Here is a 25,046-nt window from a genome sequence, read left to right on the forward strand (position 1 = left end):
TCTTTGCCTCTGTCTTTCTCCCCCTTAATCCCAGGAGCATGACAAGATTTCCAAGAGAGCTGGAAGGCATATAAGTCTTCTCAGCATGCTGAAATAGTCACTTCTCTCTACTAAATGAGGAAGCTGTTGAGGAGTGGTATTGAAAGTTACTCATTAACTTCTTTGCTCTGGTTTTGTAAAGCTGACTTCCATTCCCCCTCTCTGACTTTGATACAGGAGTTTATGGCAGACCCCCATGATTGTGGTCTGATTGAAGTGAGGAGACTCAGGTCACTAAACTTGGCTCCTTCGGCAGAGATAAGAGCTACCATTAAACCCCAGAAAGATACAGCAGATGAGACTGCAGATAGTACTAGAATATAAACCCTAATTTTGTCAGGGCTATAAATATTAAAATCATAGGCCTTCAACCAGAAGAATGTCTTCAGAGAGGTAAAGGTGATTCAAAGCAAGAGAAAGGCAATTTGGAGAGATATCCTATACATGAGAAAATAGAAATGGTTTTGATGAGATCTGAGGCACTTAGAAGTTTCGTCTTTCCTTCTGGAAAGTCCCTGCCTCATGAAGGTTTGTCATTTCTAATACCTCATCACAGAAATCATCTTTAAGCAAAAGCAGAATAATTTTTTCTATTAATGTTGATTATTGTAAATACTAATGCCTTGCCTAAAGTGAAAATAAATGTAACTTTTGTAACTTAATTTCTCTTAACTTTGGTAAAAACAGTTTACTTTCACTCTACTAGCTTTTCTTAGTAGGTGTGAAAGTATATTACATCTCCTTTAAGAAAAAAATTTAACAGGAGTTTAAATTCTAAACCCCACACAGCACTTTTCCATCAGAAAGTCCTCCAGGCCCAGATAAGTGGGCCTACAAAGTAACACTAAAGTGTATTAAGCCTCACTTAAATAACCTGCCAGCACTTTTGAATTGAAAATGTTGATTATAAAGGTGCACTAGTCAGTAAATAGTTTGAAGAGTTGATATTGACTGTTTAGCCAAAAGTTAAAAGCTGTGGTAATGACCTGTGGTTTCTCAGTTCATGGATGTGCTGAACTGAAAATCTGTTAAAGATGCTTGTAGCAGCAGGAGATTTAGCACTTTTAGAAAATCAGACCCAATTATGCTTTCTGAAGTTGAAGTACCCAAAATTTCATTTTCTCATCTTCTCCAGATTGTACTCTCTCATTTAAGCTGGTCTCACTGCACCTGAACTTTCACTTCAGTTTTTGAAGTTAGAGGAGATACTTGAGTGTGTGTTCTCGAAGTACTTTAAGTAATTAAAAGAAATTAAGTGATTAAAATACAGTTGTCTGGTTAAGCTTCCAAAGAATATATTCAACTGTAATGTTTACTTAACTGTGGATTTAAATATGAAACAAAAAGTAAAACCACATTTATGGCCTAAGGAAACATTCCAAATTTTCCTTTGGAGGCTTCATTAAAAACAGCTTGCCATCAAACTTCTCATTTTAAAGCTTCTGCTGTGAAATATTTAATCCTTAACACTCAGTCTTTTAACTGTGGACAGTCAGCCCACCAAGATAATAGTGGACAGAGAGACTCATCTGATGCATATTGGTTAAAAAGAGGATAGTTCCTGTTCACATGGGAAGGATTCTAGACTTGATCAGGCTATTTCAAAGTGGCTCTTGGGACAAGATTCTGTTTTGATGCCTGTACATCATAAAAGCACACCTTCTGTGAAACTGTCCATGTGAGAGGAAAGAATGAAGAAACAGTGTTCAGTACTGTTGGATATTTTCCAGATTGTGTATCTTTTCATTGCTATACTATTTCTTCATGTTCTATCAGAATGTAAATTATTTAACAGCTAGATAGATGTAGTTATTAGAAGATCTTGAATTTGAATATTCCAAGGTGTAGACTTGCTCTTAGACTCAAAAGTTGGCTAGATCTATGCTAGAAATCCTCTACTAAACAGGATATGTTTATATGCATGCCAGAAGTCCTCTTTTAGTGGTATCACATAAACCCTCAATTGTAAATTTAATTTCAGTGAGCGCCCAATAAGGGCAATATAAGGCATAGCCTCTTGCCAGTATGAACTGTGTCTGTGCTTGGTAGGAGCTGGCAGCAGGGCTGTCTTCTGTGGCTGGACTGCTAACTATTTCTCAGGCCTAGAAGACTTTCAGCATCCTTTAAAGAAATGCTTAAAGACTGCTTTAAAGTGATATATACAGAAGATGGTAAAAAGAAGAACAAAAATGTGGGTGTATGTATTTGGTAGAAATGTGCCAGGTATCAAAGTGAGTGATGCTTCTGTGTGGTAATAGTATGTTTTGTAACTTCATGTTCTACTGTACTTGGCTTATTTAACCCACAAGCTATGATGCTTTAAAATGAAGCACAGTTTAAGAAGGATTGAATGCTCTTAATGCAATCCCTCTATATCTATATGTAAGTATATGGTTATTTATCTTGTGCGGCCTTGTATTTTGTATTTAACTATTGTATTTTCATTGTTTTATTTGAGAAGATGCAATTATGCTATCTGTATAATAAGGGAAGTTTTTCTTAAATCGAAGAGGTAGTGAAGGGTTAAAAATCTGTGGTCCTATTAATGTAGAGAAATGCTGACACAAGTTCTTCAGTCCTTTTCCTGACAGAACACCCATCTTTAATTTGCTCCTCTCTTTACCCATATAACATTGTACGTCTGTCCTTGAAAACAGCTCCTGCAGCATGAGCGTAGCCAGTGGAGTCAATTTAGCAAAGATTGCTGTCTGTGTCCTAGCAGTGCAGGCAGACAGCCTGGAGCTATGACTTACAATCAGCTGAACAGGTATATGAATAATTACTAAAGTTAGAAACCTGTGTTAATTGCTGGGTTTAATCCTGTTCTCATAAATTGTTACAGAATCACCCCCCTCTAGCATTAACCGTCACCCTCCTCCTAGCATTAACATGAAGAAATTAGTATTTTTCTCAGATTGTATGTAATCTAGTAGATTTGGGAACTTTTTTAGTTTTAAGAATCTTGCTAGTGTTTAAGCATACCAATACTCTCTGAGAGTCCTTTATATCCACTTGGAAGCTTTGAGGCCTTGAAGTATTTGGAGTTGAGTGAGAGCTGAGTTTGCCAGTTTCTGAAAGCAAAAACTGATGTTAAGCTGTTGTTTCTCTTAAAATTATTTAACTCTGAGCAAAGCCACTTTCTATTCAGACCATTCCATTTTTTCTTCAATCACTCTATGTTCGATTATCAAAACCAAGAAAAAAATAAAGAATGCCTCTCTCCCTCTAGTTCTGTCCTGTTGCTAATACAGTAATCCTCAGTAAGTGGGAAAAATTAAGGGGTGCTCTTAGAAATTGATTAGAGTATGAGGGAAGGAGCAACAGTGACTGCATTTGGTCTTCACCAAGAGCATTTTGCCTTATTAGGCTACTTAGCAAGCTAAATTGTACTTCATCTCACAGTCCTCTAAAAATAACTCTGTATGGCTTTCTGGCACATTGATATAAAAAGTGTATGATGATGGTACATGGGGTTGTTTAAATACAAAGCTAGAAGCATGAGCTGGCCTCCAAGTGATGAATGTCTTTGTATTCCAGAATGGAAGCTTTCCAAGACAGTGATGCATAGCCACCAATTTGTAACTTTTCTTTTAATTTGTAACTTTAGACTTTTATCTATTTGATTATTCTATAACCCCTCATATGTTTGATACGGCATCATGAAACATCTGAATGCATTTTCAATGGTTTTCTACACTCCACAATTGATTTGAAGAAAGTGACATTTGGTGTTGTTTTCATAGAGTTTTTAAAAAGAAATAAATAAAAATAAAAAACCACTGCATCTCAACTTTCTCATTTTAATGCTCTCACAGTTCATTCATAGCACAGAGAAAAAGTTCTGTCATGAACTTTCCTGTGTATGTAAATTGAGAGGGTAATGAAGGATGTATCTTCTCTTTAAGTCTTTTCTTACTGCCTTTATGTCCCACTCAGGATGTTTGTATCACATATTCCTTCTCACAACTGATACCTTCCATATATTAGTGGATTGGTTTTAAAAAGTAGTAATAAAAAGGATATAAGCAAATAGCCTAGATTTCCTCCCAAACCCATTTTTGGAGTAGAGGCAGCTGGGTGAAATGGGACCAAGAGGGGTCCCCATGCAGAGGGGAAGACAACTCCAGTGGAGCCAGAAAAGCAGAGCAGCAGCTCCTCACACTGCTGTGGTGAGGCTGGGATATGGAGTGTCAACTGGATATGAAGGCTTAGAAGGAAAAGATAAAAGAAAATCGTCACTGGGATTGACTATTCATGGAGGGCTTATTCTTTTGAAATCTTAATGAGGAATATTCATACAATTTACATTTTTAGAAAATAATTGTGAACAGTCAAAACAGTTCAGTCTGGATTTACAAGGCCAAGAAGTGTTCAGGAGCCCTAGCAGGGCTTCCACTTTCCAAGCTTCAGTTTCATTTACTGTTTTGCATCCCATTACTTCTACATTGCCTCACAAGCTGCTGTTCTGATAGTTTCCTATCTTCAGTGAGATCTGGTTAAGTTGCCTTCTTACTCCCATGAACAAGTAATCAGGGGGAGCGAAAGCTTAGCTCTAATTAACCCACAGCTTGCCAGAGGTGGGGCTTCTGCTATATGCTCAGTAAAAACAAATATTTTAAGGGAGAATATATATTCTTAACCATCTTGAAAAGCAGCAGAAAAAATGTGCATACTAAAACTTTCTTAGAGAGGTAGTAGTCCTCATTACATTTGAAAGTCTTGCTTTATTATAACAAAGTTTTTAGTACTTTGCAGAACATATGAATGCTGAAAGATTTGTTTGAAATCTAAAGAACGATTCATCAGATATTCCCACAAAGTGGTAGAAGGCTAAAAATGTCTAAACTACATGAGAACAATCAAGCAGTTTGCAAGATGTGGTATAGAAATGTTGTATCCAAACTTACTGAAAAATCTGGATGTTTTAGAAATCCACTTGATCATGCTGAAAAAAATAGATGTTGAATGGAAAGGGCTTCAGCTAATTTTAATTTATTTTTGATTTGCTAGAGATGTCATGAGCTCTAGCCCAGGCACTGAAAAAAAAAGAGGCACTGAAAGCCATTTGTGCCATGCTCCAGTTTACCAAGGAATCCCACTTGAAGCATCCAAAAGTTAGAAAAACAATGAAGCTCCCATGTCATGGAAAGCAGATTTTAAAACAGACATTAGCATTTCTAACAAAATAGATGCATTAAAATAAGGGCAGAGCATCGCAGGTGGGGTATGTTGCATCTGTCTTTAAAATTGCCTGATGAACAAGTTGGGTTGTGAGGGGCAGCTGCAGTGGCTCTGCTGTGTGTGAAATAGGGCTGGGGACAGCTCTGAGCTGATGCCATCACTACAGTGATTTCATAGGTCTGTAAAGCCTCTCTTCTGACTGCCACACTACATCACAGATGTAATTTTTCCTTAGTGTACTTTCTTCATGATTTCTGCATGCTTGGGTTACTTTTGCTTCACAGTTTTCCATAGAAGTGTAGCTGTGAAGAGAACCAAAGATACAAACATAATGAATGGATTTCTGCGTGGATTTTTGCATTTTGATTTTATAGATCATCTAGTTTTCTGCACGTGGTAAAGGCATTAAAAGAAAGAATGAAGAAAACAGAGATTAGAAAATTGCAACATTATTAGATGGACTTAAGGTAGATCTCCCTTTCCAAATATTTTGGCAATTGACAGAGGTGTTCATCAAACTGCTTAAAAGTCTATCCTGAGTCTTTGCAGAGGCTTGAGGGAGTATTGTTTTGCAATGGGGTAACAAGGACATGAGCATGTCCACGGTCTTGAAAGTTAAATAGGGCATAAGATTCAGAAGATTTTGAGTGTTTTAGTCCAACTGCTGTGTGCATCCAAAACAGCATTTGGTGTTTCCAGGTTCAGATCAGAGGGTTCATCAAAACATTTAGTTACCAAGAGCTACAAGCAAACAGTGGTCATGGGCAGCAGGGAAAAAAGCAGATGCTGTGTTACTACCTTTTGTAACTTCCCTACCTTTGTTTTATAAAGACTAATACAGAAGGTGGCCAAAGGGAATGTACTTCACTCATAGAACTCTTTGCAGTGTAGTAATCTCTTACTTAAACAGGATAGGACTCAATCATGTGAAAGGGCCTTTTTTTTTGCTGTGCTTTTAAATGTTGGGTTTTCCTTCCACATGTCTTTTTGGAAGGAGTTTATTTGATTATGTAAAAATGGGTTATGCATGAAAGACGATGCAGAGTCAAAGGATTTTAATTTTTGTTTTTTCAAGTACATGGTTGGTTTTTTACTGGGATGCAGCCCTTAGATTTATAACGGCTTCAACTGATTCAACCTACTGTGAAACATTAAGAAAAATCGACAAGGCCACTGATCCATGTATTCTGTGTATTTCAACTATGTAATTGTAAGCCTTCTAAAGAGTTTTTTGAATCCCTTGAATCAATAGTAAAATATATACATATCCAGGGAACTAATTCTTGGGCAAATAACCTGCTCTAGACAAATACTGTAAGGAACTACCCTGCTGTGTTTAGCAGTGCAGCAAAACTCGGATGAATAAAGATTGGCCTCTGAGATAAACCTTTAAATCATTGGTCATAGAAAATTTGCATTGCTAAAGGATTATATTATGACTCAGTGGGCAATAACTGCTATTACAGCTACTTGAAGAGATTTTCCTTACCCATTTATGCTTTCTTTCCCTGCTCTTTTCTCAGCATACCTCTCACAATGTTGTTACAGTAAAACATGATGCTGTCCCTCCTGTACGGTCTACTTGATACTGAAGTATCCAAACGGGTGATTTGTTCTCCACCCCTCTGCAGCCTCTCCGTCTTTTGCTGTTGGTGGTCTGCATCTTTGTTACAGGTGTTGATCTCTTTGATTAATATTTCGCAATATCACCAAAGACGGGCAAGGCAGGAGAGAAGTGAGAATTACGCCCAAAGGCTATCTCACTTGAAGGGGCTGAAGATAAGCATCATGCTGTTTGTGTAGAGCAACAAAGGCACCTGAACATATGAACCTGTTCACATCATCACCTTGTTCACCGTAAAAAATTGGTGTTCCATGGACATGTCTGTTGCATCATCACAACTTAAGGACAGGCTTCTGACTTCTTAAAAATACACTCTTCAGAGAGGTGTCTTGGCATGGAAAGTAAAGAGCAGTACCATAAGAACATGGTTTGCTTCTGTGCCAAGCAGTGACTGACAGGATTGAGATTTGGGAAGTTTGTCGGTAACATTGTTTTGCGTTGACAGCATATGCTAAACAGACAAACACTGCCTCCTACTTTGAGATAAAAAGGACTTCTCTGAAAATCTTCCAACTCTTTTCCTTAATCAGCTACAGGTGGTCCAAGTAAGGGTCTCCTCTTCCCCCCCTGTAGAGCTCAAACACCTGACTCCCCTCCCCTGTGGGGCTGAGCTGGGACAACAGCCAGCAGCAGGCACACCCCCGGACACAGATCCCTGGGGCCTCAACAGAGCCACACAAAGCACAGCCAAAGAGACTGCTCTCCCACCCCTACATAAAAAAGGTGCTTCCCAGTACAGACCTGCTTCTCCCAGTAGTATGTGTCTTCAGTGAGTTGTGTTAATAGTTATCATTGCCTGAGATAACCTTCCTTGTGATGTAATTTGACATACTGCTGTCAGAGGGGCTTAAACATAGTAATCTTTAAAAATGATTGGGAATTTGCCCTAGAGAAAAAACTGTTATGATTAATTTCTACAAATGATAAACCACTCCTTCTTCAAAATACTGCATGCTATGAAGTGTGATTTAATCCATTTGACTACAGAGCCTGATGCTTCTGACAACTGTGACTCAAATGTCATCACAGAAAGTGATATTTCAAGTGGCAGGGTGGGATTAGAAACCTGCTGAAGATTTGTCAAAGGAGAAGTAAGTACATAATTTTTAGATAAGTGATTTGTCTACTCTAAACCACTTCCTCTGAGAGACAGGCAGCTTTAAAAGAGAAACTTACACTGTTACACTAGAAAGAGCAATTTAATTGCAGAGAGATACTACTTATTACGGTAGGTAGAGAGAAAACCATAGGATACTGGGGAATGTATTTTCTCTACAGAAAAAATAAAATTACTTTTCACCCTCAGAAAATAACTTGATCGAGGGTTGTATGAGGAAGGAGCCAGTCTCAGTATCTGGGACTTCACTACCACCTGATACTTTCTTGCTGCTGCTTTATGTGTTTTGTCAAAATATGAAAAAACACCATGATAGCTTATGAATTGTGTGAAAACTCTGTAAATGCACTAAAACCTGAAACAAGTACAGAAATGTTCATTTGATCAGGAATTCATGCAGCTTTAGAGAAATTTTCAATTTCATTCACATCCACCAAGTCTGAACTCTTTGACAGTCCCCTAAAACTTGTGCTTCCTGTATCTATTCTGTCAGTCTAGCTGTATAATTTACACCTCCTTAATGATCTGTCTACACTGAAAGGCAATGAAAAAATTGTATAAGGTTCTGTACTTTTCTTCCATGTGACTGAATCTGAAATTTGACCAACTGCAAGGGAAACTACATTTTGTGTAAGAGTTTGTTCCAGCAGCGCCGTGGGTCCACCTGCATCTGTGAGGACCTAGCTGAAGGCTTGCCCAGGCTGTACAGACATTGGACCCTGGCCCAGCTGGGTCCTGGACCACCTGTAGCAGCTGTGTTGTTATGAAATGTTCCTTCAGCCACACTTGAGCAGCTCTGAGATTGCACAAAGTGTGGAGGGTTTGGTTTGCAGTTCTGCTTGGTCTGATGGCTGTGGAGAGAAAGCAATAACCCTGTCTGACAGGCTGACCTTGAGATCCTACAGGAGTGGAAGTGAGAGCACATATTACTCTTACCTGTTTGCAGTGGATTCCCTGGGAAAAAAAAAAAAAAAGAACATGAAATCTGACAATGCTTTTTTGTGGAATCATTTTTCAGAGAAGAGCTGCTCTTTGATATCTGTGATAGTTTGCTGCTCCAATCTGTCATATTGCCAACTCTGCTAAGGTGTTTGGGAAGCACAGTTAAGTGACTGTAAGCATGGCAAGGGAAGCTGGGGCCGTTTTTTCACTGAAAGCAATTTTGCTGGAGACACAGTATGTTTTTTAAATCCTCTTTTTTTTATTGTTTGTATTTTGTTTCTCGCTGGAACCTGCCGGCTGCTTCAGTGCGAGGGGGCCGGGTGCGCCTTTAAGAGGTGGAGGTGCCTTTGTGCAGGTTGTGCGGGGAAGGAAGTGGCTCTGCACCGCGGAGGGTGGCAGGAAAAGGCTGGTGCTCGGCTGGCCACAACTTAAACTGCCAGTTTTCCCTTTGAGAGCCAGCAAAGAATTGTCACATTAGCTTCCTGGGGGTTGATTGTTTCTTGCCTTTTTTTTTTTTTTTTTTTTCCCTTCGGCGCTGTCAGTTGCAACGCTGACCACCGCAGGCACAACTGGACGTGTCTAAAACTCTTCCATGGGCAGCCCTGAACTGGCAGTGGCGTGGGAACGGGTGATGACTTGGGAGCAGTGTGCGGCCGGCAAAGGTGAAGACCTGAACTCGCAAACACAGCCCAAGGCACCTGCTCGGGCCGGGCTGTCCCGCAGGTGACAGCGGTTCCGGTGGCAGCCCGCAGCCCCCGCCCGTCTGCCTCAGTTTCCCCTGGCGGCGGAGGGACGGCGCCCGTCGCTCCGCCGAGCAGGAGCGCTGGGGCGCCCTGGGGCCCGCAGCCGGCGCCGCCGCTCCAGCGACCTCCCCCGCCGGCCCTCCCGGGCCCTGCCCGGCCCGCCGGTACCTCCTGCCCGGCCCGCCGGTACCTCCTGCCCGGCGCAGGGAGGCGGCCGGTCCGGAAGGAAACTCCCGGCAGCGGGGGCCGCCCGCCCCGGGCGCTGCTCCGCCGCCGAGGCTGCCCTGGACGCTAATTAGCATGACTAGTTTGATGGATTTAGTCAACAGCATTCAGCAAACAGGGTAGGGGGGAAGCAAGGGTACAAGGTTTCCCAAATCGCAAGACTTTTCAGCCCCGGTGCCCTTAATGGTTTGTTACGCGGGCTCGAACAAGTGTTTCTTCCAATTAATTGATCGAGGGCATTTATTTTAGTATTTTGACTGGGTGCCAGAGACAGAGGCTTTGTCCTAGCGTTTTAAGCACCACCCCTCCTTGCAAGTTTGAAATGTGAGCTGCCTGGGTGGTTTTTTTTTTTCCTCCTCTCTTTCTCTCTCTTCCTTCTGGCAAAGTGGCTGTGTGTGTGTGTGCGTGTGCGCGTGTGTGCACGAGAATGAGAGAAGGACATACCTCTCTGTGTAATGGGAAAGCAAGACATGGATCACTAGAGACAGAAAAGAGAACCATCAATATCAGTAACATGCAGCTGAGGTGAGATTTTTCTGAGTGTTTGATTTTCTTAAAACCCTTTCGGAAGATTTACAGCAGCCTTCTGCCATGCTGTATGCCGAAGATGTACTCCTAAGCAATGTCATAGGGATGCTTACATGTCTATCGCCGTTTTAGGTCTGTTCGCGTACGTGTGAAGTTTTAAAGCTTAACCTGATTCTCTTTATTGTCTCTAGAGGGTTGTAGCTTGAGCACAAATAGCCTGTTGGCAAGTACGGCATGAGCCCATTAGCAAGACTCCATCTGTGATTGGTTTTGCCTGGAAACCGGGAGACAAGCAATGAATAATTGATGCGTGTTGTGCAGTGGCTGGACAGGCAAAGAGGAGAGAGAGAGGGAGAAACAGAGCAGGGTGCCCTCAGAGGGGGAGAGCGAACAAGCTTGAAAATAGCTACTGGCTGCCTTGTGCTGAGATGAAGGCAACCCCGGCTGTCTTTGTTCTGCACTGGCTGGTTTCTGCCTAGAAGTGTTTGCAGACATATGTGGCCTCTCTGCAGCAGCAGAGGCAGGCGCGCAGAGGAGGGGCGGCAGAGGAAGCCCAGGCTTGTGAATGGGATGTAACTCGGGGGTGAGTTGGTTCCGGGGGGGCGGCGGCCGTGCGTGCGGGAGCGGGGCCGTGTGCTGGAGCGCGTTCGCCCCGGGAGAGCCTGTGACCGTGTGCATGCCCGCGTGTGCGAGTGTCTCCGTGTGCGTGTGTGTGTGTGTCTGTGTGCGGGAGCGGGTGCATTGTGGGAGCGGCGGCGCGGGGCTGGCAGCGATGGCAGCGGGCTCTGCCCTGCCCTGCCCTGCCCTGCCCTGCCCTGCCGGCTCCGCGGGCCGCCCGCGCCCGGCCCGCCGCTGCTGCGCGGGCTCCCGCCGCCCGCATCCTGCGGCTCGGCCCACGGCGTTCGGCAGCAAGCTTGCTGGCTGCATCTGCAGTCAGACGACCAAAAGGCAACACCAATTATCAGTGGCCTTTCCCGCAACTTTAGCCTGTCTGGCACTGTCAGAACGTGACAAGCTGTTCTGCAAACAGCAGTGACAATACTGCTGCCACCATTTCATTTTCGCTGTCTTTATAAAGACCTTGCCATGAAGAGCTCACATCTGTGGCAAGTGCTTTCACAGAAGATCTCAAAGTGGCATTAGTATCAATGACAATCTCGGGTATTCCAGTTGACAAGTTTTTTGCCCCTTATGTTGAGTAGTAACAAGTGTCTTGTTTATTCTTTTCCTGTGTAAAAACTAAAAAGGTTATTCAATTTGCGTATGATTTAAGGAGTTTTCAGAAAGTTTCAAACTAGCGATACCAGACTGGAATTTGTGACGTTAGTTTTATTGTTTAGTTTAGTTAGCTAGCTTAATGCAAATAGTATCTAAAAACTGGATAAAATAGCATATATCAATGTTTGCCAAAAACAAAATGCAAAGGATCTATACAGCTTCAGTGTTTGCAATTCAGATGTTGACAGCACAGTCCGTTGGGGGAAGAGAAGTTGCTATTGTAGATAACAGCTCTTTGAATCGGTAAAATCGCTGTGTAAGTTAAAATAGACTTTGCATAAAGTAGGATCAATGATTCTGGGTCCACTAAAGCCACTGTCAAAACAAGTTGTGACTTCAGTCATGCAAACTGCTTGTCCTGAGTTCAGGTGAGCCCATTATAAGATCCAGTTAAAAATCCCTTACTATCTGTCATCATTGATGAAATAAACGCTGTCTGTAGACATCTCATGGTTAAATTGAACCCACATTTATGACAACTTACCTTGGCTCATAATACTATAGAAGACAGTGTTCATTCTGCAAATCTGTAGATTTTAGAATGAAAAGTTACTGTGGAGACAGTTTCTTTCAAGAAGTCATGTCTCAGGTTAAGCTAACCAGGTCATTAGGCTGGGGTGACCTAAGAAAAGCAATTAGCATGACTGAAACACTACTTGGAAATGGAAGTACATAAAACTAAGATGCAGCTAAAATTGCTCTATGTAGCCTAATATTTCCTGTGGTTTTTGTTCAAGTTAGAAGTTTATTACAGTTATATTGGTAATAAAGTAATTATCAGCATGAAATCATGCATAAAAGTGGAAGGGCCTCTGAGTTGAGCAGAAGCATGTCTCTCCATGCTGTCACCAATCTGCTTAGCTGAATTTTGTTCCTCTTTTTGCTTAGCATTTAAATTGAGATGGCAGCTAAAGTGCAATAGAACACATAAACAAAAATTTGGGTTTATGTAAATTTATTTCAGTAGAACTCAGTAAGTAATGCTCCAGTTTAAGTGCACAGAAGAGTGTTACCAAAGGCTTGGTATCAAATTTATGGTCAAAGTTTGATTTAAAAAACTACTTAACATTGATTTGATTCCCACCCACCCCACTTTTACCCCTTTCTGGAGGAGCCATCAGAAAATCCCTGGGGAAATACGTCTGCAAATGCAGTGAAATTTCACTAGTAAAGAAGTCATCTGAATGAGCGAGGTACAGTTTCATGTTAGCAATTGAAAATACTGATCATAAGAGAGATTTGAAACGTAGTCATAAGCCTTTAATCTTGTGTAGATTGTAGTAGAATGGGTACAAATGTCAAAGCTGTGTGTGTCGATGTCTCTGTGATCCTGGCTGAAATGTTGCCGTGTTCATATTTCAGTGAAACACATGCACTCTCTTGGTATTACTTGTGCTGAAAGTAGCATTTAGTCCTGGGACCCTTATGCTGGATGAATGCTCCAGGAACATCCAAGAAAGCTTGTCCACATGTAGTGGACAGGGGACAGCTATTGGTTACAAAGCAAAGAAGCAGAGCATGCAAACCAACAGTGAGAGAAAAATAGAGGATACTTAGGCTCAATGAATAAACAATTTGTTGTTGTAGTAACAGGTGCTGTATTAATTACAGTGAAATAGTTTAGAGAGAATAGTCTGGCAAAACAGGCTTGCTGTGGCCATAAGAGTTAGTACAGCAATTAGTTCAAGAAAGTCTCTGAATCCAATGCCCCAAGCCCTTGCAATTACAAGATGTATAACTAAGACAAGAGAACAGTGTTTTTCTGTGTCACGAGGTAAGCTGAGGACACAGAAGTTCCCACGTTATCCTCAGTTGTCACTGGGACTGTGACAATGCAAGGCTGCTTTCTCATGACCATTACATCAGCAAAAGGGATATTGCTGATGAGCAGTGACCAAAAATCATTAGAGTGAAGCCATCAGGAAACTGTCACTCTATGGGATGGCACAACCATAACTTTTTTTCTCATAATAAAAGAATAGACTGCAGATTATATTTAAAAAATATCAAAAGAGCTAATCAGGGTAGGAGCTAACCAGCAGAAACCAAATAACCCCAAAACCTTATTGTGTGAAGCATTGTTTAAATTATGTTCCAGAGATCTCGGTGAAGACGCTCTCTGGTTTGGTTCCTCTCAGTTGGAGAACAGAGTGCCACAGGAAATACCTTCCTCTGAGGCTGCTCTGGCTAGGGGAACTTCTGTTTTCTCTTGGGTGGAGCAAACAGAAGAAGCTGCTCCTAGCAGACTGCCATGAAACTGCTTGTAAGCAGCTGGACAGCAAAGTTTTTGCTCAAGGAAAAAAAAAAAGGTGGGGCAGAGTGGCTTCCTCCCAGCGCTGCTCAGCTATTGCTGCATTGTTGTTCAGAGCTGTGCAAGTAGAGCTGAGTGATCTAATTGAAGTCTCAGAAGCCTTGCTGGGCATGTGGAGAGCTGTGCAGGCTGAGCAGATGGTTCACTACTTCTGGTACCTTGCAGGACACAGCAGAGACATATCCAGAAGTTTGTTTTTTTTTTTAAATCATGTGACAAATGACCCCACTGTCTGTCCACTCAATTTCCTAGAGTTTGTTTTCCTTGTACTGCCTTTCCAGAGGAAACCAGAAAGTTCTGTGAAATAAACCAGTAGACATGACATCTGTTTCACTATAGTATGGTGTTGCTGGTTGTTTCTTTGAAGTAAGAAAAACAAAAAATAAATTAATAAAAAATAGCTAAAAGTTAACACACTTGAAAGAATATATTAAGTTAATATCATTTGGCTCTTCTAACAGCAGGATAGGAACCAAAATTCTGCGGCATATACCTTCCGATAAAATGCTGAAGCAAAACAATGTTGTGGTATATAAAACAATTGTTTTAGAAGTAACTAAAAACAATTTGAAGTTACTGAACAAAGCCTTTTAAACCAGCATGTAAAATGATGAGCTAGCCTTCGAATGAAATGGCTGTTTCACTAATTGTGAGAGGTACACCAATGCACATTAAAGCAAAGCAGTAATAGCTTTCAAGGCATGGGGAAGAGTGTGTATCCATTTATCATCGAGGGAAAGCAGCCAGCCAGTCTGGCTTTCACTGACAATTTGGTCAGGGAACAAGAGAAACCCAGAAAGATCACAGACAAGTTTTTTATTCCTATTTTTAATTGGAAGTTACTTGAAGAATTTTCTCCTTAAAATCAAGACAAAGTATAGTTATAAAGAAAAATGAGTGACATTGGGACAGTAATTACTTCAGTAATTACTGAAGTGATTACTGCCACTCAGCCCACCTCTAATAAATACTATACATTTCTTCAGTTCTTGACCTGGATCATTCTTAAATATTCTCTGGAATGTTTGTGTGTTACTAATCCCGAGTCTTAGGTTGTTTGGGATCATTCTATTGACAGTAATCCAATGCAATCAATTACAGTTTTACCTATTTCATTAAAAAAAAAAAAAAAAAAAAAAAAAAAAGTTGATTTTGTTCTCAGTTGTCTTTATTAATACCAATAAAATGTCCTGACAGCCAGCTAAGCTCCTAATTCTTGTTTATTGTAACTAAAGTACAGCTCTCAACATTTTGATGAGTAACCCTTAATGTTTGTTTATAAACTTCTAATCCTCAAACTGAATTTTGTTCTTAGTAGTTTGTGGTTCTTATACATCCTCAGTGCCCCTTGCATCTGTTAAATTAATTTTCAGGAGGTAGGCAAGCTGGACTCTCTGTTGACATCCTGGAAGCAGACAAAACCCTACAATTGTTGGTGAATACAAGCTTGTTAGAATGCTGTTTGGATATAGTGTTACAGTACCTGGAGAGGTTCATTCTTTCACAATCTTATCGTTAAAACTATCTGTACTGGATTTTCAAAATCATTCTGACCTTACTTAGTTACAAATAAATTGAGTAGAGCTTCAGTAGAAGCAGAACTTGGGCAGACTGGAAGAACTGGGATCCTCATAAAAAGCACTCCTTTACTTAATCCTGACTACCTTTTTGTAGTCAACCTAAGAAGGTAACAGGGAGAACTAACAGGAGTTTGTCACAGGACTCCCTTCAGTTCTCAGTTAGCTATGCTAACCAGTTTTACTGACCTGGTGTTTGCTTTTGTAGTTTAATATATTTATTATTTATTATTTATTATCAGGCTTATTTCTGCATTAGTATGCAGTAGGAAAAGAAAAAAATACTGGGGAGGGAATGTTGTGCCACTGACTTATCCATATACCAGGCCAGGCTTGAAAGAAGGGTGTTAACAGTACTTTTACTGTCTTATCTGCTGACACTGTCCAACTGTTTTAGAAAGTTAAGGTTTTCAAGCATCAGCCTAACAGCATGGCTTTCAGAGGAGCCTGTCATGATTTACTTATTCATACAGATTGCAGTGGCTTATGTAGTCTTGATCCTGCTTGATCTGCCAGCAGTATTTGCTCCTATTGATCACAGGCTGTTATTTGACTGCCTTGAGCAGCTTGTAGGTCTCCCTGGTTCTGGTAACGAGGTCTGCTACAGATACTTCTCAGCCTTCTCATTTTGCTGCTGTCAGTAGTTTTAACTCCAGATTTCCTGCTCAGACAGATACTCTGCAGAATTGTGTCACACTGGTTGTGTTTTTCAGTAAGTTTGGGAGCACCTTAGTGAACTATGGTGCTGAACTGGGCTTCTCTCCTGATTTGGCTGTTAGCTCAGGTTTATAATGTGTGTTTGGCAATGTGCCTGGCTGTCATGTGAAGTTGTAAGTGTGTAAAAACTCCTATGCTAGGTGTAATGAAATACCATATTTTTTGGCAATAACCAGCAGTTCTTCCTGCTCCTATACACCTTTGCATTCCTACTGTTTTTCCAGCAACAGAGCAATTGAGAGGTTAGTCTGGAAGAAACTCAGAAACCAGCCATCTTGCACACAGGCGAGTACTACTAAATTGTCCTGTTTCAGCCCACTTTCCAAGTGGTTATATATGTTTTCTAACTATTCCTTGGGGTGGAAATATTGTAATTCCTTAATGGGCTGATTTACCTGGAAGGTCCTTGAAGTAATTTGTGTCTGTCAAGACATACTCTTCATTAGAGCAAAGTTGCAGTAGAATCAGGTGAGAAACAAACATTCATGTAAATTTATATATGATCTTAGTCCATTAGTAATGGAAGATTTTGATTTTTTTACTTAATGACTTTACAACTTGTAAATATGCTTTTAAGATCTTTGCAAAATAGAAGCATAGTCCTTGTGTATTTTGTGTTTCTGGTTTTAGTACAAGACTGACCTTTAGAACATGCAGTTAAGCATCTCCCACTTACTGTTTGTGACACCTTGTATCATTTTGATAGAAACACAGCCCCACAGATGGTCTTAGAGCAGACAGAACAGTTATTTGTAGGCTGGCTTTTTGAAGAAGTACTTGAGATGGAAAATTACGAGGACCAAGTGATTTTTATTTGCAAGGAGCACATTTATAATATGTGATGACCCACTCTTTCTATCATGTTTCTGTCTATGTAGACACATCTAGTAAAACTAGGATGTTGGCTGCCTGGCTTGCCTGACATGCAGCAAACTTCCTCTTTGTCTCTACATCTACAAAAAATATCAGGGAGATTAATTCCCTTACAGAGAGTTTGGGACTTTGGAGAGTTGATCATTAGCATGCAATACCCCATAATCTTGGATTTTGTATTTTGCGATAAGCAGAACAGAGGATACAGTTTATAATATTTGCTAAGTTAAGAGTAGGTTATAGGAGATTAAAAAATGGAAGTTTTAAAGTCCCATCTTAAGTGCTGACTTTAAATGACTCACTTGAAGCACTCATGAATCATGTTGCAAAGGCAAAAATGTCCTTCTTGTTAAATGACTGTAATCTAAAATGTTATAGAGAGCGAAATGATTTATTGATGTCTATTTCTGAGGCGTTTACCTGCACCTGTAGCCAGCCCATTCCATTTATTTTGGCTTGCTGACAAATTAGCAGGCTATTTGTATGTCAGATTTGGTCAGTAGTCAGCTCCCACCCCCTTACATTTTGAACTGCTTCTAATTTAATTGTTTGTGGTATTGGCAATTTATTATCCAGATAGATGTCATTCAGGGGAGCTCTTTTGCATAGAGAAGAGAAAAAGCAGAAGATCTATTTGTGTGTATTCTCATAGTGCCTTGTAGAAAGACAGTATGCAGGAGAGCAGTTTTCAAGCCTCTTCCTTGCACACAGGCAATCATCTATGCATTACCTTTCTTTCCGCTAGTTTGGAATGTCAAATATTAGGTTTCATATTTAGTGGCTGAAATAAGATTAACTCTGTGATTATGGCAATTGTTGCTGTATCTAGACACCCCTCAAGAGTGAGCAATCCAAATTACATATTGGAGCTTTAACTGCATGTGTAAGTTGCATAAATACTCTCAGGGGGAGTTGAAGCGAGCGTTGCCACCTGCAGTGGTTACGTTGCAGTGCTTGAGTAAGTTTTGTGGGGTATTGAGGGCAAAATTACTGTTTCTTGCTAAATTGTTTTAACTGCTGGCTTAGATCTTCATCACAGTAAGAATCTGAGCAGTGCTTAGATTGTTTCAGTGTTGCACAGAGGCAATTGCAGGTTGCCTGACCTCGGCTGCCAGGATGCCTCCAGCCCTGCTGCTCCTCTGGGGCACGGCCGCTGCTGCCAGCTGCAGCTGCTCACTGGCTTTGCCAGATGAAGAGGACTAGTGAAATCTCTTGTGTGGCTATGTTTTCTTCAGCTTAATTAATCTGATCTTGCACTCTGAGTTTTAAGTAAGATAGGAAATTTGGGCTTTGACATAGCCAAAAAGGTTCTCATGTCATGGGAGCACGGCCTGTGCTGGCCATCCTGGCCATCTGATTCTGCTAGGAACTGTAGGTGGGGCAAAACTCAACCATTGTTTTCTCCTCTCAAACAGCTCCATAGTTAACATTGCTGGCACTGTGCAGCTTGAAATGTTTTATGGTATTACATCCTACTTAACCTTTAATGTTTTCTGTCAGCATCTATTGTGACCTGGTGGCCTATGGTTAGTAAAATGTGCCCTTGCAGGCTGCCAGATACTGTAATGGAATTAAGCCTTTAAAATTATCAGACCTGTCAGAGGGGCTTATAATCCTGTGAGAGCTTTAAGTGGTTTCTTACCTTTGCTTCAACACACATTTGACCTGGTTGAAGTGGTTTTACTTGCTTGTTTTGTTTTTACTTCCTGTTAATACTTCTAAAACTGGAGGAGGGCAAGGGAAGGAAAAAAAATTAATTTCCTTGACATCTTTATGAGGAGTCTCTTCAGTTCTATCCCAGATAACCTTTTTTTCTTTTTTTTTTTTTTTTTAATTCACTCTCTTGCACTTGTAGATTAAAGTCTGCAGATATTTCTGTGGGAACTTGTTCCTTTGAGTAAGGGCATAAGGATGCTTCCTTATGTGCCCGAGTCAGCCAATGTGCACTGAGGCTGGCACAAGTCAGGAGGGAATGTCAGGCTTGCTTTGAGGGAGGTTGGACTCAACGAAATGCTCACAGAAGGTGCTGAACCAACACCTCTGGAAATGAATGTCCTCTGCAGAGTGAGTGTAGGAAGGACAGTAACACTGCAGTTATTCGTATTTACCACATTTGTGCTTTAATCTGAGCAATGGATAGTACTTTGAGATTTTGAGATGGCTTACCTTTTGCTAGTTAGTTTTCAGTTACCTGTGGAAATGCTGAAAGTAATTTTAGTGGTGTCCCTGTGATTATAATACAGTGCCTGGTGGTCATTAACACTACAAGTTAATTAGCAGAGAGATACTACATGTATCATGACCAACAGAAATTGAAATATACCATAGGGAGGCAGTTTGACTGTGTCCCATGCAGCTTGTGGCCAAGTTTGGCAGGTCACCTTCCTTCTCTGAGCCTGATTCCTGAGCCTCACTTCATAGCAGTTTCCTATCTTTGTGAAGTGATTGTACGTGAGCCATTTCTTTAAGTTACTGCACATTTTAAACACTTTTGTTTTTGAGGAGTGATGCAACTTTGGCTTCTGAAGTAGTGCCATGCAGACTCAGTTTCTTATCACCACCAGGGTGATGCAAGGCGAGGAAAGAGAATAAAGCTAATAAAATGCTATTCCAAAATAAAGCAAATAAAATGCTATCTTGTTTGAGACTTATTGCATAAAGGATAGAGGGAAACACACAGCAGCCATTTCTTTTGCAAGGAAAAGCCCTTATATTACAGCAGGTTTTGGGTGTTCTTTTTTACATTTTTACTCTTCCCATATAGCATAATCAAGCAAGGTAAAAAAATGTGGTTCCTGCTGCTAAACTTCATGCAGGCATTAGCCCCATAAATAAAATTAATTTTTAAAAATACATTAGGTTTTTTGAGGTGACTTTAATTGGGATAGATGCTGGAATAAATTGGCCTCTTGGGTAAGGAGGACAAATAGACAAATACCCATCCCCCAAAAAGTAACTCCTGTTACAGTTTTTAGAGCAATTGCACTCAATACTAAATCCTGAGTTGGAATGCTCTGAAATCCTGATCTTCCTACAGGTGTATGTCTCTTTTTTTCTTGAGATTTGTATATCAAAAACAAAGAACCTCCCAGGACACTCACTACTAAGCAGAAGAAATGGAGATGTAGGAATGAAACCTGTCATCAGGCAGCCCTGGTGAGTGTCATGAGATGGGCTGTCTCTTCTGATCCAAGAGCTCGAGTATATTGATGGCTCATATTTTTACTTCATGACAGTCTGGTGAATGATCTCATCAGTTGTTGCTAGCAGATGCAAAAACAATGCACTTGTGGCAAGACAGGTATTCTTCCTGTGCTCCTCTTGGGATCTGAGTGTCAGACGTGAATGACTTTTCTTTCTCAGTGTAATTGTCCACAGCGTTTTGGAAAGGTACAAAGTAGATTACAATTGTTTCTTAGTGGAGGGAGGGGAGAAGGACCCGTCTCAGACAGCAAATGCCTGTTCATGAAAATTTGGGATTCTTTCTGCCTTGAATGAAAAAAATGAACGTTTTAAGGGTTGTCTAGCTGTTCTAAGAGGAAGTACCTGAACTGTTGCTATTTCTACTGTAATGGCAAAGGTTTAATAATGGGTGAAAAAAATGAGGAACAATGAATGTCTTCTTTCAGTACTTGCTGTGGTTTATTTAGCTGGATTGCAAAGACATCATGCCTATTTTAAAATAGATTTTTAGTAAAGAACAAAGAAAACAGTTTGTGCAGCCAGACAAGCAGCTTTCCACAGTGGCCAGATTCACCAGTCCTGATTCTCTGCTGTATTCTTAGTGTCAAGTGAAGCAAAGCCGTTGCACTGAAAAATGGGAGTTTTGTCTATGTTTAGGTTATTTAATCCTCAGTATTGATTCTCAGTTGCAGTGGTTTCTGGTACTGGTTTCTTTACTTTGAGCATCCTACTTCTCAATTGTATGTCTCCTGTAGTCAGAGCACATGTGCCTGTGAACACTCAGACTTTGGCCAAGTCATCCAAAATAATGAGTAAGACACTTCACTTGAAATAGGCATTTGGTTTTCCAGCCATCTCATCAGTTTCAAGGATGTACAAATTACACAAGACATCAGGGAGATTGAAATGAGGGAATTTATTTGAATGAAGTAGAGGCTGATCATAAAGTAATACTGTATGAGAGTTCAATGTTTCTTGTTTCAGTGGAGTCCTAAGTAGTAGCCTGAGTATTCCCTCTGCAGCTCAGTTCTGTCTTCTTTCTGCTCTGTGTTTACATAATGGCACTTTCCCCTAACATTTTGCTTCTGTGCCTGTGTTTGTGCAGTACTTTGACTGTCAAAATTTCTGTCTGACTGCAATATGGAAGTTAATGTCTTAGTATGAAAGTAATATTTATTATTCATTGTCTCTTCACTGAAATGTCTCTGTATTTGTTGATCTTCACAAAGCATGTCAAACAGCTGATAATTTTTCAAAAATCTCACTCTAAGTAGTGCTTGTTACCTTTAAACTGAAAGGTGATTGTGGCTCTCAATTTTCTATCTATGGAACCACTGTGAACCACCCTTCTAATTAATGCCATTTCAAGATGTAGTACAGTTTCACTCATAGTATTTGGCAAATTTTTCAAAGTCTTCTTCAGAGGGCTTTAGTTTGTTAACAGACTGAGGCATTTCAAAGAAATATTACCAGTTGTCACCATCTAAAACTGGAGTATACAGCTGAGTTTTCCCTTATGTATTTTCATTGTTTTTGTAATCTGTTTTGAGATCAGTTTTTGCATTAATCAAAGGATCCAAGGGGGGAAAAAATATCCAAGTGGCTGTCTCCAGAAGCTTCTGTTGCAGATTTCATTGATGGTCAAGATATTTGTGGTCTGTCCTTAACTCTCCTTTTCTTCATAATTACACTAGAGATTGAAGATTGTCTTTCATACTGCATGGGTTGTAAAATCTACATACAAGTAGTGAGTCAAGCAGTGAAATAATCCACAATCAGATTTCCTGCAGTAATGGTAATTTCTCTCTTAAAAGCAGGAAGATAGCTCCATCTGTGTAGGAAATAGGATAGACCTGTGTTTTGATTGAACACACCTGTAAATAAGCAGGGGAAAAAGGAAAAATGCAGGTGAAAAAAAGGCTACCACATCAACAATTCTCTGATAGTTATGGAACATCATAAATTCAAGTTAAACATTGCTAGAAATTAGCCATCAGACTGGTAACTTCTGCCTCCTTACACTACTCCTTCATGTTTTTCTACAGAACTGCATATGCTTCCCTTTTATAGACTGAGCTCTAAGAACTTATCTGCTCTCCACTGAATTTCCATTTTACATTGTGTGAAAGGCATGTACCTTTTGGGAGATAGTTTATTACTTGATTTCAGTGATTTCTCTGAAACCTGGAAGAAAGACATTAAGGTAAAAATGATAAGGAGTTTTGTGGAGTGAGGATGAAATCACCTGAAGCAAGATCTGCACATAAAACTTGTGTGTGCATGGAAATGCCATGAAAGACTGAGGTTATTTACAACACTCAATACAGGCAAAAATGCTAGAATAGGTATTGTTCTACAATAAAAATGCTGTTTTGCTGATGCTGCTTGTTTCACTCAAGGAATCACTATTAGCTATAAACTAGCCAGATCACTTTTCTTTGCTGATACAAACCATATTTACAATAGGCACACATATCAAACTTTTGAGGAGTGTTGTGCTGGCAGAATATCTGTTGAAATGGTCCCAAGGAATGGAACACACAAGAACCATGCTCTTGGAAATAACTATTACTGCCTATTTGAACTTGCCAACGTTTTCACTGGGTGCTGTTTTCTGGACAATGCTCTGTTGCTATCTGATACTGTGCATACAGACTGGGATTGTGTGTTTTGTTAATCAGTGTAGTTGCCATGAAAATGGTAACTTACAAAGTTTAGGTGAGTTTACAAGGTAACTTACAAGGTTTGTTAAGGTGTGTGTTGTAACAAATTTATTTCCAAAGAATCTCTCCTGGATGTACTTCAGTATATCTCTCTGAAATAGTCCCCTTGCCCATAGCATTATTTTCTTTGTCATGGATCATCCATGAATAATGGTTAACCTTCCTAGTCTACAAATTCTGTAAGGAGAAAGAAAGGCTGGCTGTTAAAAAGACTGGTAATCATTTGAACTACACCAAAATGTTATTCATTCACTCAAGAGAGTCTCCTCAGCAATATGGAAATAGGTAAATATGGCTTTACTCCTTGAGAGGAGTTTTTAGGATCAGTCTGGTGCAGACCTGTATGTAATTCATAGGTTTCAGTCCAGGAGGACTTGATCCCATCCTAAGTTTCATCTTGAGTTTCAGGTTCAAACGACTATCAAAGAAATTATGAACTCAATTTAAGTGGGTTTGACTTTATTGGTAGCAACATCATCGATATTCCCTGAATTTGTAGTTGCCCAAAACTGTTGACCAAAATGCATCCCAACCCCTCTTGTTCTTTCAGCAACCTCAGCTATGTTGCCTTTGATAATTTCCTGAAGAAGCAGTTTAGCCTGGTTTCAGTATAAAAATATTCAATTCTAGCTCTGAGTGAAAAGTGATTTTCATGTATTCCTAAGGCTGCTTGGTTGGGTTTTTTTTTTTTTTTTTTTTTTTTTTTTTGTCCTTCTGTGCAGTGACCTACCCTTTGGGAAAAAATTGAGACTTGCCAAAGCAAGACATATTTGCAACTTGAGCAACTCCTGTCTAAGCCACATCTGTAAGCTTTTTATAAATGAATTAAAATGATTGTGTGGTCCAAAAAACTGATGTGGTCCTTTTTTCCCAGCCAAATGGTCTTTAACTGTGTTTGAAAGATCTGTTCAAAGATAGTATTGCTTCTGGTCTTCTTTTTCTGTTGATTTGCTTCTGTAGAAATGTGTCTGTATTTTGGTTTTTTTTTTCCTTATCCTTTAGGTTTTGACCAATAGACCAGTATTTGAAGCAAATTACATTAACATGACACATCTCTCCATATTCTAGCACTTTAGGTGTGTTAATTATTTCTTTCTAGTATTTGATAATCACTTGTGTTTAGCCTCTCTAAAAATCTTGTTACTCTAGCAGGAGTTGACTGTTGATGTTACAGTTCAGTGAAACCAACATGTTACCCAAGGTGGGGCTAGAATTGGTTCCCGTGTGGAGCCTGTTTGCAGAGCAGTGTCCTTTCCTGAGCTGAGGAAGCCTGTGCTGAACTCAGAAGGGTCACGTGTCAGTTCTCACCTGTTCTGTGCACTGTGTGCATGCAGGGAGGAGGCCACACTGCAGATTACTTTGATTTTATTGCTGTAGGTAGTTTTTCCATTTGAAAGTGAATCGTGTTTTCGTCTGCATGCTGCTTTATTGAAATAACAATTTAGAGTGAAAATAATTCAGTAATTTGATTTGGTTTCAGTAATTGTAGAATTGCTGTTAATCACAAACTGAATTCTTTAATTTCTGAATTCTTTAATTTCTATTCATGACTATTAAAAGTTTCTATTTTCATTGGAACAGAGGAAGTGGGAGATTTTAAGTTCAGGCAAAACTTTAACAGCTGCAGTCTTAAAAACTCAGCTTGGGTGAAATGCACTCAGGACTGGAACATGCTGTTGCAAGCAGTCAGCATGGGGATCCTGATCCCTGCACACTGCTTTACTGACATGACTCTCCCTGCACTCCTTCCCCCAGAGATTGTGTGTTTTCTCTCTGCAGAAAGGTTGTGTCAATCAGCAAGAAAGATGATGTGTGCTCCTTTTGGGCTGCATAACTAAAGCTGCTGCTAGTAATCCAATTTCAGAATAAAGGCAGCTGAATAAAGAGTCATAACATCCAAAACCTAGCTGAAATCCATGAGCATAGGAATAACAAAATAGCAATATACCAACAGTGGCAGGCAACACACCCAAATCTGATGTTAG

The 25,046-nt window shown here is 40.2% G+C and overlaps 1 protein-coding gene across 1 annotated transcript in view; it reads left to right on the forward strand.

The window, feature by feature from the left end:
- ZMIZ1 (zinc finger MIZ-type containing 1) overlaps window positions 1-25,046 on the forward strand; it is a 283,289-nt gene that overhangs the window by 185,685 nt on the left and 72,558 nt on the right. The gene's annotated exons all lie outside the window — the stretch shown is intronic.

Source organism: Vidua macroura, chromosome 8 (assembly GCF_024509145.1).
Source record: "Vidua macroura isolate BioBank_ID:100142 chromosome 8, ASM2450914v1, whole genome shotgun sequence".
NCBI classification, from domain to species: Eukaryota; Metazoa; Chordata; class Aves; order Passeriformes; family Viduidae; genus Vidua; species Vidua macroura.